The following is a 13,794-nucleotide window of genomic DNA, read 5'->3' as shown; positions in this document are numbered from 1 at the left end:
TGGAAGTAAATGATATGAAGATTATTGCAGAAACAGAAAGGAAGGTGATGGGGGAGACACTAAATTGTTTATAGTAAGATTCTAGTAAAATATCCATGTAACAATTCATACAAAAGTTTCCCAATATATTTTTCTAGCTGATTTATATTTTTCTTCTATTTGTACAAAATATTCAGATCACAGAGTAAGTCATACAAGATGGAATTTGGTTATCTGCCACTCTTATCCTTCCTGCAAGACTGAAATATATGACTGGATTTCTTGATGGCTTTGATATAGGGTGCTATTGGTAGCAAAACTTTCAGTGTTTGTACATCTGTAGTCGCTGGAGAGACATATTTCCTAGAGGCAGGCTTCCATTCAATTGACATTTTTGAGAGGATGTTTGATTCCTAATTTGTAAAAGCCTGACAGTGAATTTCTTGTATATTTTGTAGTCAGTGGCCAAATTTGAAGCCAGCAAAGGAGTTTACAAAAGTTATTGTCATGGATTTCTGTACATATTCTTAGCTATACTTACATTTTATTCCTAATCCTAAAAGTGACTTAAAATGAACAAAAATACCATTGCTGTACTAAACACATGCAAGCTTTAACCAAGTAGCACTTTAATAATGTTAGGAAAATTTTAACATGAAGCACTTATGTCAACCGAACCAAAGTTAGGCCAATGCAGGAATGCTCGGAAAGTTCCTGAATGAGATAGGTAGGATGAAAGAATGCTTGTTAAGTTGCAAGGAGTGAATTAAGGAGGAGACCTGCATTCCTGCATTATCGTACCAGATGTTCTGAGAATGAGAAGGAGACACGCTGTCTCCACTCCCTGTTTCTGTTTCATGTATGTTCTTTACTCCTCGTCTCCTGTTTGACAACTGGATTGATAAGAAAGTTGGGGAGGCATAACGACTTGCAAAAAGCTATATACAATAGGGGATAGGTATGCATGCATGATAAAGAACTTTTAACTAACAAAGGGGAGGGGGTTTGGGCTATTTCATGAATAATCTGTGACGCGACAGACCTGTCTATAAAAACCTATTAGTTTTACCTAAGAGGTAGCTGGTTCTCTTCGGAGACAGGCTGCTCTCTATTGTTTTGTGCACTCTTCAATAAAGAGCTTATACTTGGACTTTGCTGGTGTTGCCTGTCTCTCTGCGGTCAGACAACGAATCGTGCCATCTGGGGTTCGAGTCCCCGACAAATTGGTGACTCCGCCGGGACCCGTCTGACTCTCCGGCGTAGGATCAGACTCTAAAAGCAACGCAGAGCGCGTCCTCTGGCTTTGAGGAGCCTTACCGATGATCTGATTCCTGCGTCGGCAATAAGGCGTGTTCTGCGAACCAGCTGAAGCCCGTAGAAATCCAGCAACATCCACCTACCCGTTGAGTAGGCTCCAGATCCGGGTCTTCGGGGTTCGAGTCCCTGGAGAGGGTCTTCGGGGTTCGAGTCCCCGCAGAGGTAAGTGATCGCTTGATAATAAGGGTTGGGGATTGTGGGTTTGAGTCCCCTTTATACCTAGGATGGGACAATTTGGCAGTAAATGCCCGGGGGACGCCCCGTTGTCTCTAATACTCAGAGATTGGAAGGGAATCTCTGAAACCACTGGTTTAACTAATGAGAAATCAAAATGAAAAATCTGTGTCAGGTTCAATGGCCAGCCTTCACCACTCATTTGTCCCCGACTAAAGATTGGCCAGCCTGCGGAACCTTTTTCGCAGACGGGATGGATTCCTTAAGGGATATTTTGGTCGATCTTAGACTGGGACAAATGGATTATCTGTTTGTATGGTATAATTATAAGCCAAAAGAAGGACGTATGGCCTTTGAAGCTGTTTGTATGGAAGAATCTAAATCTCCCCTGCCCTACGCCCCAGAAACTCGGACAGAAGAAGATGAGTATATCCCGATGGGGGTACCGCAGAGGCGGAGCCAATGAACAAAGGGGGAGGATGGGAAGAAAAAGGGCTATGTCCAAGGAGCGGGCCCTTCTGATACACTGATAGAAATTGTTGGAACTTTCAGGGGACCCTTTGGTTCTGGGTCCCCTGCAAGTGCAAAACTCCTCCAATCTCCTTTGCGGGCTTACCCTGTTCCACAAGTTAGCGGGCAGACTCAAATGGTGCTTACGCACACTCCATTTACAACTGCAGATTTATTAAATTGGCAGCATTCTATGCCACGTCTTCGGGATAACCCCGAAGCGGTAGAGAGAATGTTCCAAACTATTTTCTCTATCCACCTACCGACATGGGCAGATGTAAATCAACTGATGGACACCCTCCTAACCGAGGATGAAAGTCAAAAAGTCAAAGAAAAAGCTGCAGCATTTCACCAAACTCAGCAAGCTTGGGGAGCTATGCCCACCGCTGAGCCTAATTGGGATCCAAACCCAGCTGGGGGAAGAGAAGGATTGAGTCAATACCGACAAGCTATTATGCATGGGCTAAGGGCAGCGGGGAAGGCTACCCCGAATTGGAGTAAGGTTACGGCATGCGTACAACTCCCTAATGAACACCCCTCCAATTTTTGTACCCGATTAACCAACAAGATGAGGAAACATAGCAACCTAGATTTAGAATCAGACTCTGAAAAGGAAATGATCAAGGTAGTGTTTATGGCACAGCGTGCAAAGGACATTGCAAAAAAGTGTAGGGAAAACCCGAATGGAATGCAAGGAAAAAGCCTACCTAAAGTAGTTAGTATCGCAACCCGAATCTATAATGGGAGGGAAGAAAAGAGGAAAAAGGAGAAAAGGAAGGAAAAACTAAAAGATATGAAGGATCAAGTGTCGCTGTTAGCAGTGGCCATGTCGGGAGGCAGAGAAAGGGGCCGCGGGTGGAATCACAGTTCCCAGGGAGAACTCACTGGAAGGGAAAGGGGTGGATTCGTTAGAGGACAAGCGGGGCGCGGAGGTGGTATGGATACGGAATGTGATAGGTGCCATTACTGTGGTGAGGAAGGACACTGGAAACGAGAATGTCCCCATAGGCAAAAGGCTGACTGTAGGCCTGAGATAGTAGGTCAATTCTTTGTAGACCATAAATGAAGGGAGGCGCCGCTCCCGTGGGGCCCTGAGGTTTATGAGGCCAGAATGATACAATTTAAATGTGATGCTCGATTTCCAGTGGTCCCCCTAAAAATAGGACAAGAAACTTATGAATTATTGGTGGACATGGGGGCCACACATTCAGCTATACCTAAGGGGGCGGCACCAAAGAATCAAGTGGAAAAATATGTAGTGGGAGTCACTGGAAAACCTGAATGACATTATATGACCAAAAATTGTATGGCCACTCTAGGTCCCTTTTCTGTTCAGCACTCCTTCTTATCAATGAATGGTCCAGTGAACCTACTGGGAAGGAACTTGTTATGTAAATTGCATGCCCAAATATCCTGTACTCCTAAAAGCATTTCCGTTCGTTTCCCAATGGAAAAAGTTTATCTGCTAACACATTTATACGCCTTGCCCAAGAAATGAGAGCTCGTATGCCAGCCCTACAAAATACTTCATGCTGGGTGTGCCATTAATGCCAGCCAATAGCCAAAAGGGTCTTCTCATGGTCCCTATTCCCCTTAGTGCAATGAATATGACCTGGACCCCATCCTGAAAGGATTCCTCAGGCAATTTAAATATTACCTGGGCTGATACAGACATCTCTAAAAGCAGGTATCTAATAGTTTGGAAACAAGTTGATCAATGGTGCCTCTTAAAAGAAGGGAAAATAGCTTTAGGTAATAGTGAGTGCAAAGCTTACTTTAATGGCACTCATTTTGGGAGTAAGAGAGGTCCTAATATCCCTCTCCTGGATGGGGCAACTTTTAGTACCTCTGCATGGCACAGTTTCACAGGTAACAAGTGCAGCTTACATGGGGAAGAACATTTCCTGTATCAAGGTCACAAATTGGTGGAACACTATGTTATATATTGCACACTTGAGTATAACCTGACAACTCATACTATGTGCTTATGTTCCTCCAATGCCTCTGCGACTAAATTCTCCCTCTTCCCATCTTGGACAGGATGGTACAGACGTATTAATAATAGCTGGTCTAAAGTCACTCTTACTCTCTTTGAAGTATACTGGGTGTGTGGTAACAAGGCATACCTAGCCCTCCCTCCTTCATGGTGTGGCTCCTGCTATTTGGCTTGGTTAGAACCACCTGTAGTATATCGTGCACGACTTCCTAAAGGGAAAATCAGAAATGTGAGAGGGGCTGAGGAAGACATTAATGACTCTCGTCCCCTTACTTGGCGTGCCCTAAACGATTGGACAGGTGCTTGTGCGGGATTCGTCGTCGCCTGTGGAAGGTGCCACTTGGCGCATTGGAGAAGGAGTCATAAGACTTCAGGGAGTGTTGGAGGTAATGGCAAATACTACTGCTGAGGCCTTGATAGATTTAGCAACTGAGCAAAAAAAAAAAACTAAGGCAGATGGTTCTCCAGAACCGCTTGGCGTTAGATATTTTGCTGGCCTCTCAGGGAGGAACATGTGCGTTAATCGGGCAGGAATGCTGTGTATATGTTCCAGATGTTTATAACGCCACCTGGAAAAGAGCAAACCACCTTATACAAGTTGCAAAAGACCATGGAGGAGAGCGGGTTGACTCGTAGTGAAGCAATTTTTCAACTGAATTCCAGATATAGGTGGCTGGCTACATAACCTGCTTCGCAGTGCTGTGGTAACTATTTGTGGTTCAATAGTTTTTATGTTATGCTAAGATGTGGCTGTTGGATGGGTACTAAGCTGTGTCCTACCAACTAGTGGATATTTCCATCTCACCACTTACAGTAGTCAGTGTGTCCCAAGAGTTCCGCACGGCACTCTGGGGACAAAGGGGGGACTGTTAGGAAAATTTTAACATGAAGCAGTTATGTCAGCCGAACCAAAGTTAGGCCAATGCAGGAATGCTCGGAAAGTTCCTGAATGAGATAGGTAGGATGAAAGAATGCTTGTTAAGTTGCAAGGAGTGAATTAAGGAGGAGACCTGCATTCCTGCATTATCGTACCAGATGTTCTGAGAATGAGAAGGAGACACACTGTCTCCACTCCCTGTTTCTATTTCATGTATGTTCTTAACTCCTCGTCTCCTGTTTGACAACTGGATTGATAAGAAAGTTGGGGAGGCATAATGACTTGCAAAAAGCTATATACAATAGGGGATAGGTATGCATGCATGATAAAGAACTTTTAACTAACAAAGGGGAGGGGGTTTGGGCTATTTCATGAATAATCTGTGACGCGACGGACCTGTCTATAAAAACCTATTAGTTTTATCTAAGAGGTAGCTGGTTCTCTTTGGAGACGGGCTGCTCTCTATTGTTGTGTGCACTCTTCAGTAAAGAGCTTATACTTGGACTTTGCTGGTGTTGCCTGTCTCTCTGCAGTCAGACAACAAATCGTGCCGTCTGGGTTAGAATCCCCGACAATAATGTGCATATATACATTATATTTTTAATTGACTATGTACACATCAACTACACTACATGTACTTTCGGGGTGTGGATTAACTTGTCAGACCTGGGCTCATGTGATGTCACGGTTTCTCCTCACAGGGCCAGGACACCTTGTAACACTCCTCCGCAAACTATTAGTTTTCTTTTTACAATGCTTACAAGAAGTTATTAATGAGTCGTAAGGAGATTTTTGAGGCCCTCTTACAAATTGTGGTGGAGGCATTTCAAGCATAAGTGGTAATAAAAAAGTCCAAAAATGTTTGTATGAGGTGTGGATAAGTGGCAGTTGAAACTGGCATTGGTGGTGGAGCAGAGAAGCAATGCAAGAAGAGACAAGCATGGAGATTCACGGAAGGGCAAAGCTACAAAGGGTCTTGGAAGTCGAGACAAAAAGCTTTAAGGGTAGGTTGGGTAGAAAGTGGAGGGATTCAACAAGGGGGTAGACATGGTCAGAACAACAAGCAAGAAAGATTAATTTGGTATTTACATTTTGTATAGACTGGGAAGAGAGCGGGTGCAATGTGAGAGATAGGGAGGCTGTAGATATAGAGGAGACAATCACACTAATCAAGACAGCAGATAATGAGTAAGCATTCTGGTTGTGTGAATAGAGAAAACATTTGTTCTTACAAATTTTATGCAGGAAGGAACATCAAAGTTTGAACACAGCTTGTCTGTGTCAAGGGAGAGGAAAGAGTGAAAGATAGATTTTATGTTTTGACTTGAGTGATTGAGATGATGGTGACTCATTCAAAAGCGACAAAGAATGAGAAGAGTGGACATGGCTTCAGAAGAAAGGTAAGAGTTTCAGTTTTGGTCTTGTTAAACTTCTATTTTAATGGCAAAAACATCCAGATACTGGAGAGACAAATTGAAATGTGGGATTAGATGAAAGGAGACATATTTGTATGTGGCACAAGGTAGATCTGTAAAGTATTCATGTAAAGCTGCTAGATTACTATTTGATATAATGAATGAATGATACTAAGGTAAAACCTGCTATAGGCTGGGATTATAGTGCATTACAATTGGTAATGTGAAACTGTCTATTGACCTCTGTGACACGGGCATACCAGATGGCAGCTCATGCCAAGGCCACTGGGCCTCACTGAACATTGACAAATGCATAGCTGGAAAACAGTTTGGCTCTCATGTGTTAGCATTGTTAAAATAGATGTTGTGTTTATAAGAATGTGGTTAGTGTTTATGAAATGATTGCAGGACACTGCATATAATAATCTCACTTATATTATCTGTATCTCATAGTATAAAGTTATATTGAGTGTTTGCAGTTTAAACCACTGTAATTGTGTAACACCAAGCAAGAAAGAAGCATTAATTAATGTAAAGTGCTGGTCTTGCACACAAGAAGGCCCCATTGAAAGCAAATGAGCCATTGTGAAACATGAACTTCTGATTGCTCCTCACCCACACAGCTATGAAGAGAGACCTCCAGGTGAACACTCCCATCGGTTTAAACTCTGGGGGTAGGAAATAAAAATGAGTGCATGAGATGTTCATACTTGCTACTTGGTTGGTGAAATCTAAGTATAGGACTTGCAACCAATTTGGGGTTTGTGCCCTACTTCCAGGGGCATGGACAGGAATAAAAACTTGACTACTTTTTGAGGGGCACTTTCTGTGCCCCCTGCAGCCAGAGGAACTGCTTTTCCCCTCCCACCCATGCCGGAGGAGCTGCCTCTCTTCCCCCCCCGTCCCCCACTGCGGCTGGAGGAGCTGGCTCCCCTCTCCTCCCCTCCCACTCCCTCGTAGCCAGAGGAGCTGATTTAGTCCAGGGCTGGTGGAGCTGTTATGCCCCCAGCCTGGGTCTGGACAAGCTCGCTTTCCCCACCCCAGCCCAGAGGAGTTCTGTGCCACCACTGATTGGGTAGCTTCCTTGCACATGCCCCTGCCTATTTCTCAACAATCTGCCCCAAGGTTGGCACTCGTGCTTGTGAGCCAGCCAAGACAATGTGACAATCTCATTACTCCAAAGTTTTAGATACAGCTTTTTTGTATATTAAGTTGTATCAATATGGGGCCAACAGTGCATATGTGGTACTGATATTTAATGTTATTCTCTGCAAAAAGCTGTGGGTTTACTTTGTTGGTAGTAGGTACTGGTGCTCCCACAGGGACAGGTGGAATATATTTCTTGAAAATGGCGATTACCTGAGCTAATTTGCAGTTAGAATGCAACACTTTTTAAAATACTATTTTATTGATGTAGATTCATTCGCATAACCTTGTACCTATTATTATAGTTTGCATTATAAGCCTGAACACTAAATTCAAATATAAGGAATAAGGGTTATGTACTCTGTGGTGCTTTAAAGTGAATGCAAATTCAACAAGAGTCAGTTTGCTTGCATGAGTGTTTTTTTTTTACCTGTGAAGACGTGCGAGTAGCACTCGTCAAAATGAGAAGTGACAACACTGGCTAAAGCTAGATTGTAGGGCATGAGCCAAAGCTCGCTGAAGTCAATGGAAAAACTCCCACAGACTTCTCTGGGCTTTGGATCAGGCCCACAGTGCAACTACAGTAGATCTGCAAATGCTCCCAGTCAAGGGAGACTGCTCTTTGTCTCAATCTTGAGCAACCTAGAAAATTCTGATGGTCTTCTTTTGCACTAACTTGCACAGATTATTTTCTGGGAGTACTTATTAGACACTTTGATTTTGTTTGGAGGTGAATACATAGTGGTTAGAATGGTTGAAAAGTTAGAGGGTTTTTTCCACAAAAAGTTTAACTTTTTGAGCAGAAATTCAAATACGGAAATATTTCAACTTGAAAACGGTGCCTCATGGGAGCTGTAGTTTGGATGCCTCAAGCTGCTATTCTCCTCTGCAGGCCAGTCTCCCAGAACAGACTACATGTCCCATTTTGGAAAAGGCAAGTGGTAGATGCAGTTCAGCCAGGAAGCGTGGCCCATAGAGAATAGAGATGTAACATCATTGAACTACAACTCTCATGAGGCACCATGGCAGCATTTCTAAAGCAAACTATTTCAGTTTTGGGCCAAAATATTTTATTTTTTGAGTGATCTTTTTATTTAAAATAAATAATAAATGAAAGTTTTCACAAGAAGTGTCTGCTTTTCATGGAAAATTTTTGTTTTTCTGAAAACTCATTTTTCTGTCTAAAAATAGTTGTTCTTAGAGTGCTTGCTCATGTCGATTCCGTGTTAGGTGTGTGTCCCCATGTACATGGCTGCCGGAGATTTTTCTCTTAGTGGTATCTGTAGGGCCGGCTCTGGCACCCCCTAGAACCCTGTACTCCTTCGCCTTTATATGGGGTGCCGCCGGGCCCACACCCTCTCAGTTCTTTCTGACCGCCCATGATGGTTGCTGGAACGCCTCTCTCTCTTGCGACTTACAAGAGCTCCTAGTGGTTTTTCATTATACAATTCATATATATAGTTATATTTTAGTGTGAGTAGTTAGATAAGTTAGGATAGATAGTGGTTCCATCAGGGATGTTGTTTCAGGGATGGGGCGTGCCCCAGTCCCCGGATTTCAAATTGTGTGCTGCCTGTCACAAACCCATGCCAGTGAGCAACCCCCCGCCCCACAAGTTACTTAAAGTGCCTGGTGGGAAACGCAAGTCAACAAGTGCAAGATCTGTAGGCGCTTCAGGCAGTGCATACAGAAGGATGGGGTATTTACCTAAAAGCCCTGTTAATAGAGGTGGCCCTTAGACTGTCCTTGGAGCCATCCCACTCCAATTCAGTGCTGAGCACTTCGACCTTGATACAGAGTGCTCCACCAGCACTGGGCTCACACCATTCACCATCGTCGATGCCGAGACACAGGAGGCAGCGTGCTGAACGAGAGCACTCCCCCACGCCAAAGAAAGATAAGAAAGGGGTGGCAGGTGAAGGACCCGAGCCGGGCCACTTGCCATCTGCTGAGCTCAAGAGACACAATCTCCACCTAAGGCTCCAAGCCCAAAAAGGGAACCACCACCAACTCCTGGGAGTGCCTGGAGGCCCTTGCGCCTGTTATCTCCTTCAACACCGGAGGCATTTCAGGTGGCCAGGGACCTGATAGCCCTATTGGTGCTGCCCACATCACAAGACCTTTCTTCGACTTCAGAGTCAGCAAACGCAGCCCCCTCCAAGGAGAAACCCCCCATGGGCCTGTCGCAATGGTCACTCACCTGGCAGCAGTCCCCAGCATTCTGGCACCGGTCTCCTACACCATGACCTCGGTCTTCAACCCTGTGGCCCCCATCCCCAACTCCTCGTTCCCAGTCATCTGGCTCCACGACACGTATTGCTGGCCTCACAAGGTTGATTTCTGTCATATTGGCACTGGTTGCCAACCTCTTGGCATGGGTCACCGACTCCAGCACTGGTGCCGACTCCTCAATCCCCGACTCCTCAACGCTCTCCACCATCTCAGCAGCGATCCCTGCCTCCGTGGTATCAATCCACAAAGCCACATCACAGGTCCCCACCCCACCCTGGCACCACTCCCATCATAGCCAGCAGAGGGAGGCACCGACAGCCCCACAGCGGTCTCCAAGGGAGGACTCCTCCCCAACCATAGAAGCATTGGTCGCTGTATGCACTGGACTTCGGTGCTGGCCCTGCGGTGGGAGTCTGGCCGCCAGGGCAATGACCAGCACATTTGGCAATATTGGAACCTGTGGGGGGTTCCTCTAATTACTCCCATAGGTCATCAGCAGCCACATCTGAGAAGCGGATCACGGCACCGCCCGCCTGCCCAGATGCAGGAGCCTGACTCCGATACCGGTACCAAGGTGCATACCTCGGCTACGGGGGAAATTACCCTGATTGAAGAGGGGGTTCCAGTCACTCCCCTGGCATTACCATTGTCCTCATCATCCCCAGACAAGGTGGTTGCTGGTCCTGCCCACCCGCTCCCACCAGACAACTTTTGGGCTCACCAGGAGCTCCTTAAAAGAGTTGCCTCAAATTTAGGATTAGAGGCAGAGGAGCTGAAGGAGTCTACAGTTACCTTCTTTGACATGCTGGCGGCTTGGGCCACTTCTAAGATTGTGCTGCCAGTCCACGAAGGGGTGCTGAAATTGGTCAAGGCCCTCTGGCAGACCCCATCTTCTCTGTCTCCAAATCGAAAAGGGCAGAAAAGAAGTATTATGTTCCAGCCAAAGGTTATGACTACTTGTACTCTCACCCACCCCCAGGTCTCTGTTGGTGTCTGCCACGAATGAGCGGGACAAACAGAGCACCACACACAAAAATAAGGATTCAAAGAAGCTGGACTTGTTTGGTCGAAAAATTTCTTCGACAGCCAGCCTCCAACTCAGGATCTCCAACTAGCAGACATTGCTGGGGAGATATATTTATAATATTGGGGACTATGTGGCCAAATTTTAGGATTCCTTGCCTCAGGATTCGAGACAAGAATTTCTGACCATTATGGAGGAGTTCCAGACAGTAGCCAGAGCCTTTTTCCTGGCTTCACAACGTTGATCTCCATCTCCTCAGCACCAGTAATCATCATATCGGCACCAGTCAACACTGGATGCAGTTGATTTGGGGTCCAGATCAATGGCCTCAGCTGTGTCCATGTGGCACAGTTTGTGGCTGCAGTCCTCTGGGCTTTCTTACGAGGTGCAGCAATCTATTCAGGACCTACCCTTTTGAGGGCAGTGTTCTGTTTTCAGAGTAGACAGATACCAAGCTGCATGTCCTGAAGGACACCAGGGCTCCTTAGGCCTGGACACTAGGAGACCTTTCCATCCACCACCACTGCCTAGATTCTCAGGTCCACCTCGGTAAGGACCGTAGAAGAAAAGAGACAGAGGCTTTAAATTCTGCTGACCTGCTCCATCCTCCTCAACCTCCCAGTTGGGCTCCACATGACACCTGGGTGGTCCACAGCAGGCATTTGGAGGATGCACCCGAGGACAGTGTACTGGACTTGCCTCAGGATCCCTCCCCCCATTTATTTCTGAACTGTTTATCTTCTTCCCTCATTGCATGGGCCCAGGTTACCTCAACCCATTGGGTGCTCAACAGCATAACAGCTGGTTACACCCTGCAGTTTTCCTCCACCCCTTCCTCCCACCCCCTTTCCCCATCCCTCTTCAGGAACCCCTCTCATGAACAACTCCTCATCCAGGAGGTGGAAACCCTCCTACAGGTAGGAGTTGTAGAGGAAGTTCCTCAAGAACTGAGGGGGAAGGGGTTTTACTCCCGATATTTCCTAATCCCGAAGACCAAAGGGGGCCTCAGGCTCATCCTAGATCGGCATCACCTCAACTAATATCTCAAGAAGTGGAAATTTCGCATGGTCTCCCTGGCCTTTGTCATTCCCTCCCTGGATCCAGGAGACTGGTATGCCACCTTTGACTTAAAGGATGCCTATTTCCATGTTTCTATTTTCCATGGACACGGAAGATTCCTCCAATTCATGATGGGTCAGTGCCATTACCAATTCATGGCACTGCCCTTCAGCCTATCATCCGCTCGGAGAGTCTTCACAAAGTGCATGGGGGTGGTGGCCGCTTACCTGAGATGTCAAAGCATGCAGATCTGTCCATACTTTGTTGACTGGCTTGTCAGAGACAGATCACGAGCCCAGGTCCAGCACAGCCTCACCTTAGTACAAGCCACCTGTTAAGAGCTGGGCCTGCTTATAAACTAACAGAAATCAACTCTAACCCCAGTTCAGAGAATAGAGTTTATAGGACCTGTCATCCCTGACTTGGTGGGCGGACTCACAATCGACGATGGAAGGGGTTCCCTTTGTAGCCCCATCCCCATCAGTGATGTTGGTCTCAGACACTTCGGATCCGGGGTGGGGAGCCCACCTTGGCAACCTCAGTATGCAGGGTCTCTGGTCCCAATAGGATCTCTCCCTCTATTATAAATGTCGGGGGACTCAGAGCAATACTCTTGGCCTCCCAGGCGTTTCTTCCCTACCTGATGGGCAGAGTGGTGCAGATCTTAATGGACAATACTGCCTCATGTTCTACACCAACAAGCAAGGCGGAGTTTGTTCGTCAGTCCTGTGTCAAGAGACTCTCCAGTTATAGGACTTCTGTGTGCAGCATGCCATTCATCTCGTGGCGTTGCACCTCCCGGGTGCCCAGAATGTGCTGGCAGATCTCCTCAGCAGATCCTTCTCTTCTTTCCACGAGTGGTCACTCCACCCAGAGGTTGTCAATGTGATTTTGCAGAGGTGGGGGACTCCCCAGGAGGACCTGTTTTTATTCAGACAGAACAGAAAATGTAAGCTATTTTGCTCGATCTGTGGGCTCGCCAGATGTTCCCTGTCTGACTACTATATGCCGTCCTGCCGATACCCCTGGTTCACAAGTCCTCCTGAAAGTCAGGCGGAACAAGGCAAAGATAATCCTGACAGCTGCGGCGTGGCTGCACCAACTCTGGTTCCACATGCTGCTGGAACTTTCGATAACGATCCTGTTAGCATTCCTGCTCCTACCAGACTTGCTCGCGCAGAACCAAGCAAGGCTGTCGTCTTCACCCAAACCTAGCTTCCCTGCGCCTGACTCTGTGGCATCTGTGTGGCTGAATGCAGAGGAATGGGAGGAAGATCTGCTCGGTGTAAGCCCAGCACATCCTGTTGGGTAGCAGGAAGCCCTCCATCAGGGCGACCTATCTAGCTGGAAACGCTTCACCTGTTGAGCCTCAGGCCACAGTCTTTCTCCCTCAATGGTTCTCGCTATAATCCATCATAGACTACCTGCTTCATCTCAAGCACCAAAGCCTGGCCCTTTTGTCAATCAAGTTCACTTGGCAGCTCAGTCTTCCACCCTCCAGTCCAAGGTAGATCAGTCTTCTCTCATGACATGATGATCAGGCTCCTGAAAGGTCTGGAAAGGCTATACTTGCAAGTTTTTGACCCTATCCCTACTTGGGACCTAAACCTGGTGCTGTCAAGGCTCACAGGTCCCCCCTTTGAGCTGCTGTCATCTTGTTCTCTGCTGCTCCTCTCATGGAAGGTCTCCTTCCTGGAGGCAATCACTTCAGCCCGACGGGTCTCCGAGATCAGAGTTTTGATGTCTGAACCCCGTTATACAGTGTTTTACAAGGACCAGGTTCAGCTTTCTTACCTAAGGTGGTGTCAGTTCCACAATAATCAGGACATCTTCCTACTGGTCTTTTTTTCCAAAGCCTCACAAGACTAATGAGGAGTGTCAGTTACATTCTCTGGATGTTCTGCGGGCCTTGTCCTTCTACATCGAGAGGACCAAATCCTTCTGTAAGTCGACGTAGCTCTCCGTCACAGTGGCGGATAAGATGAAAGGTCTGCCAGTGTCGTCTCAGAGAATCTCCTCGTGGATAACTGCCTGCATCAAGTTCTGCTATGAACAAGCAGGGGTG

Source organism: Eretmochelys imbricata, chromosome 5 (genome assembly GCF_965152235.1).
Source record: "Eretmochelys imbricata isolate rEreImb1 chromosome 5, rEreImb1.hap1, whole genome shotgun sequence".
Classification (NCBI taxonomy): Eukaryota; Metazoa; Chordata; order Testudines; family Cheloniidae; genus Eretmochelys; species Eretmochelys imbricata.
The sequence above is the reverse complement of the archived record's forward strand: the minus strand, read 5'-3'. Positions refer to the sequence as shown.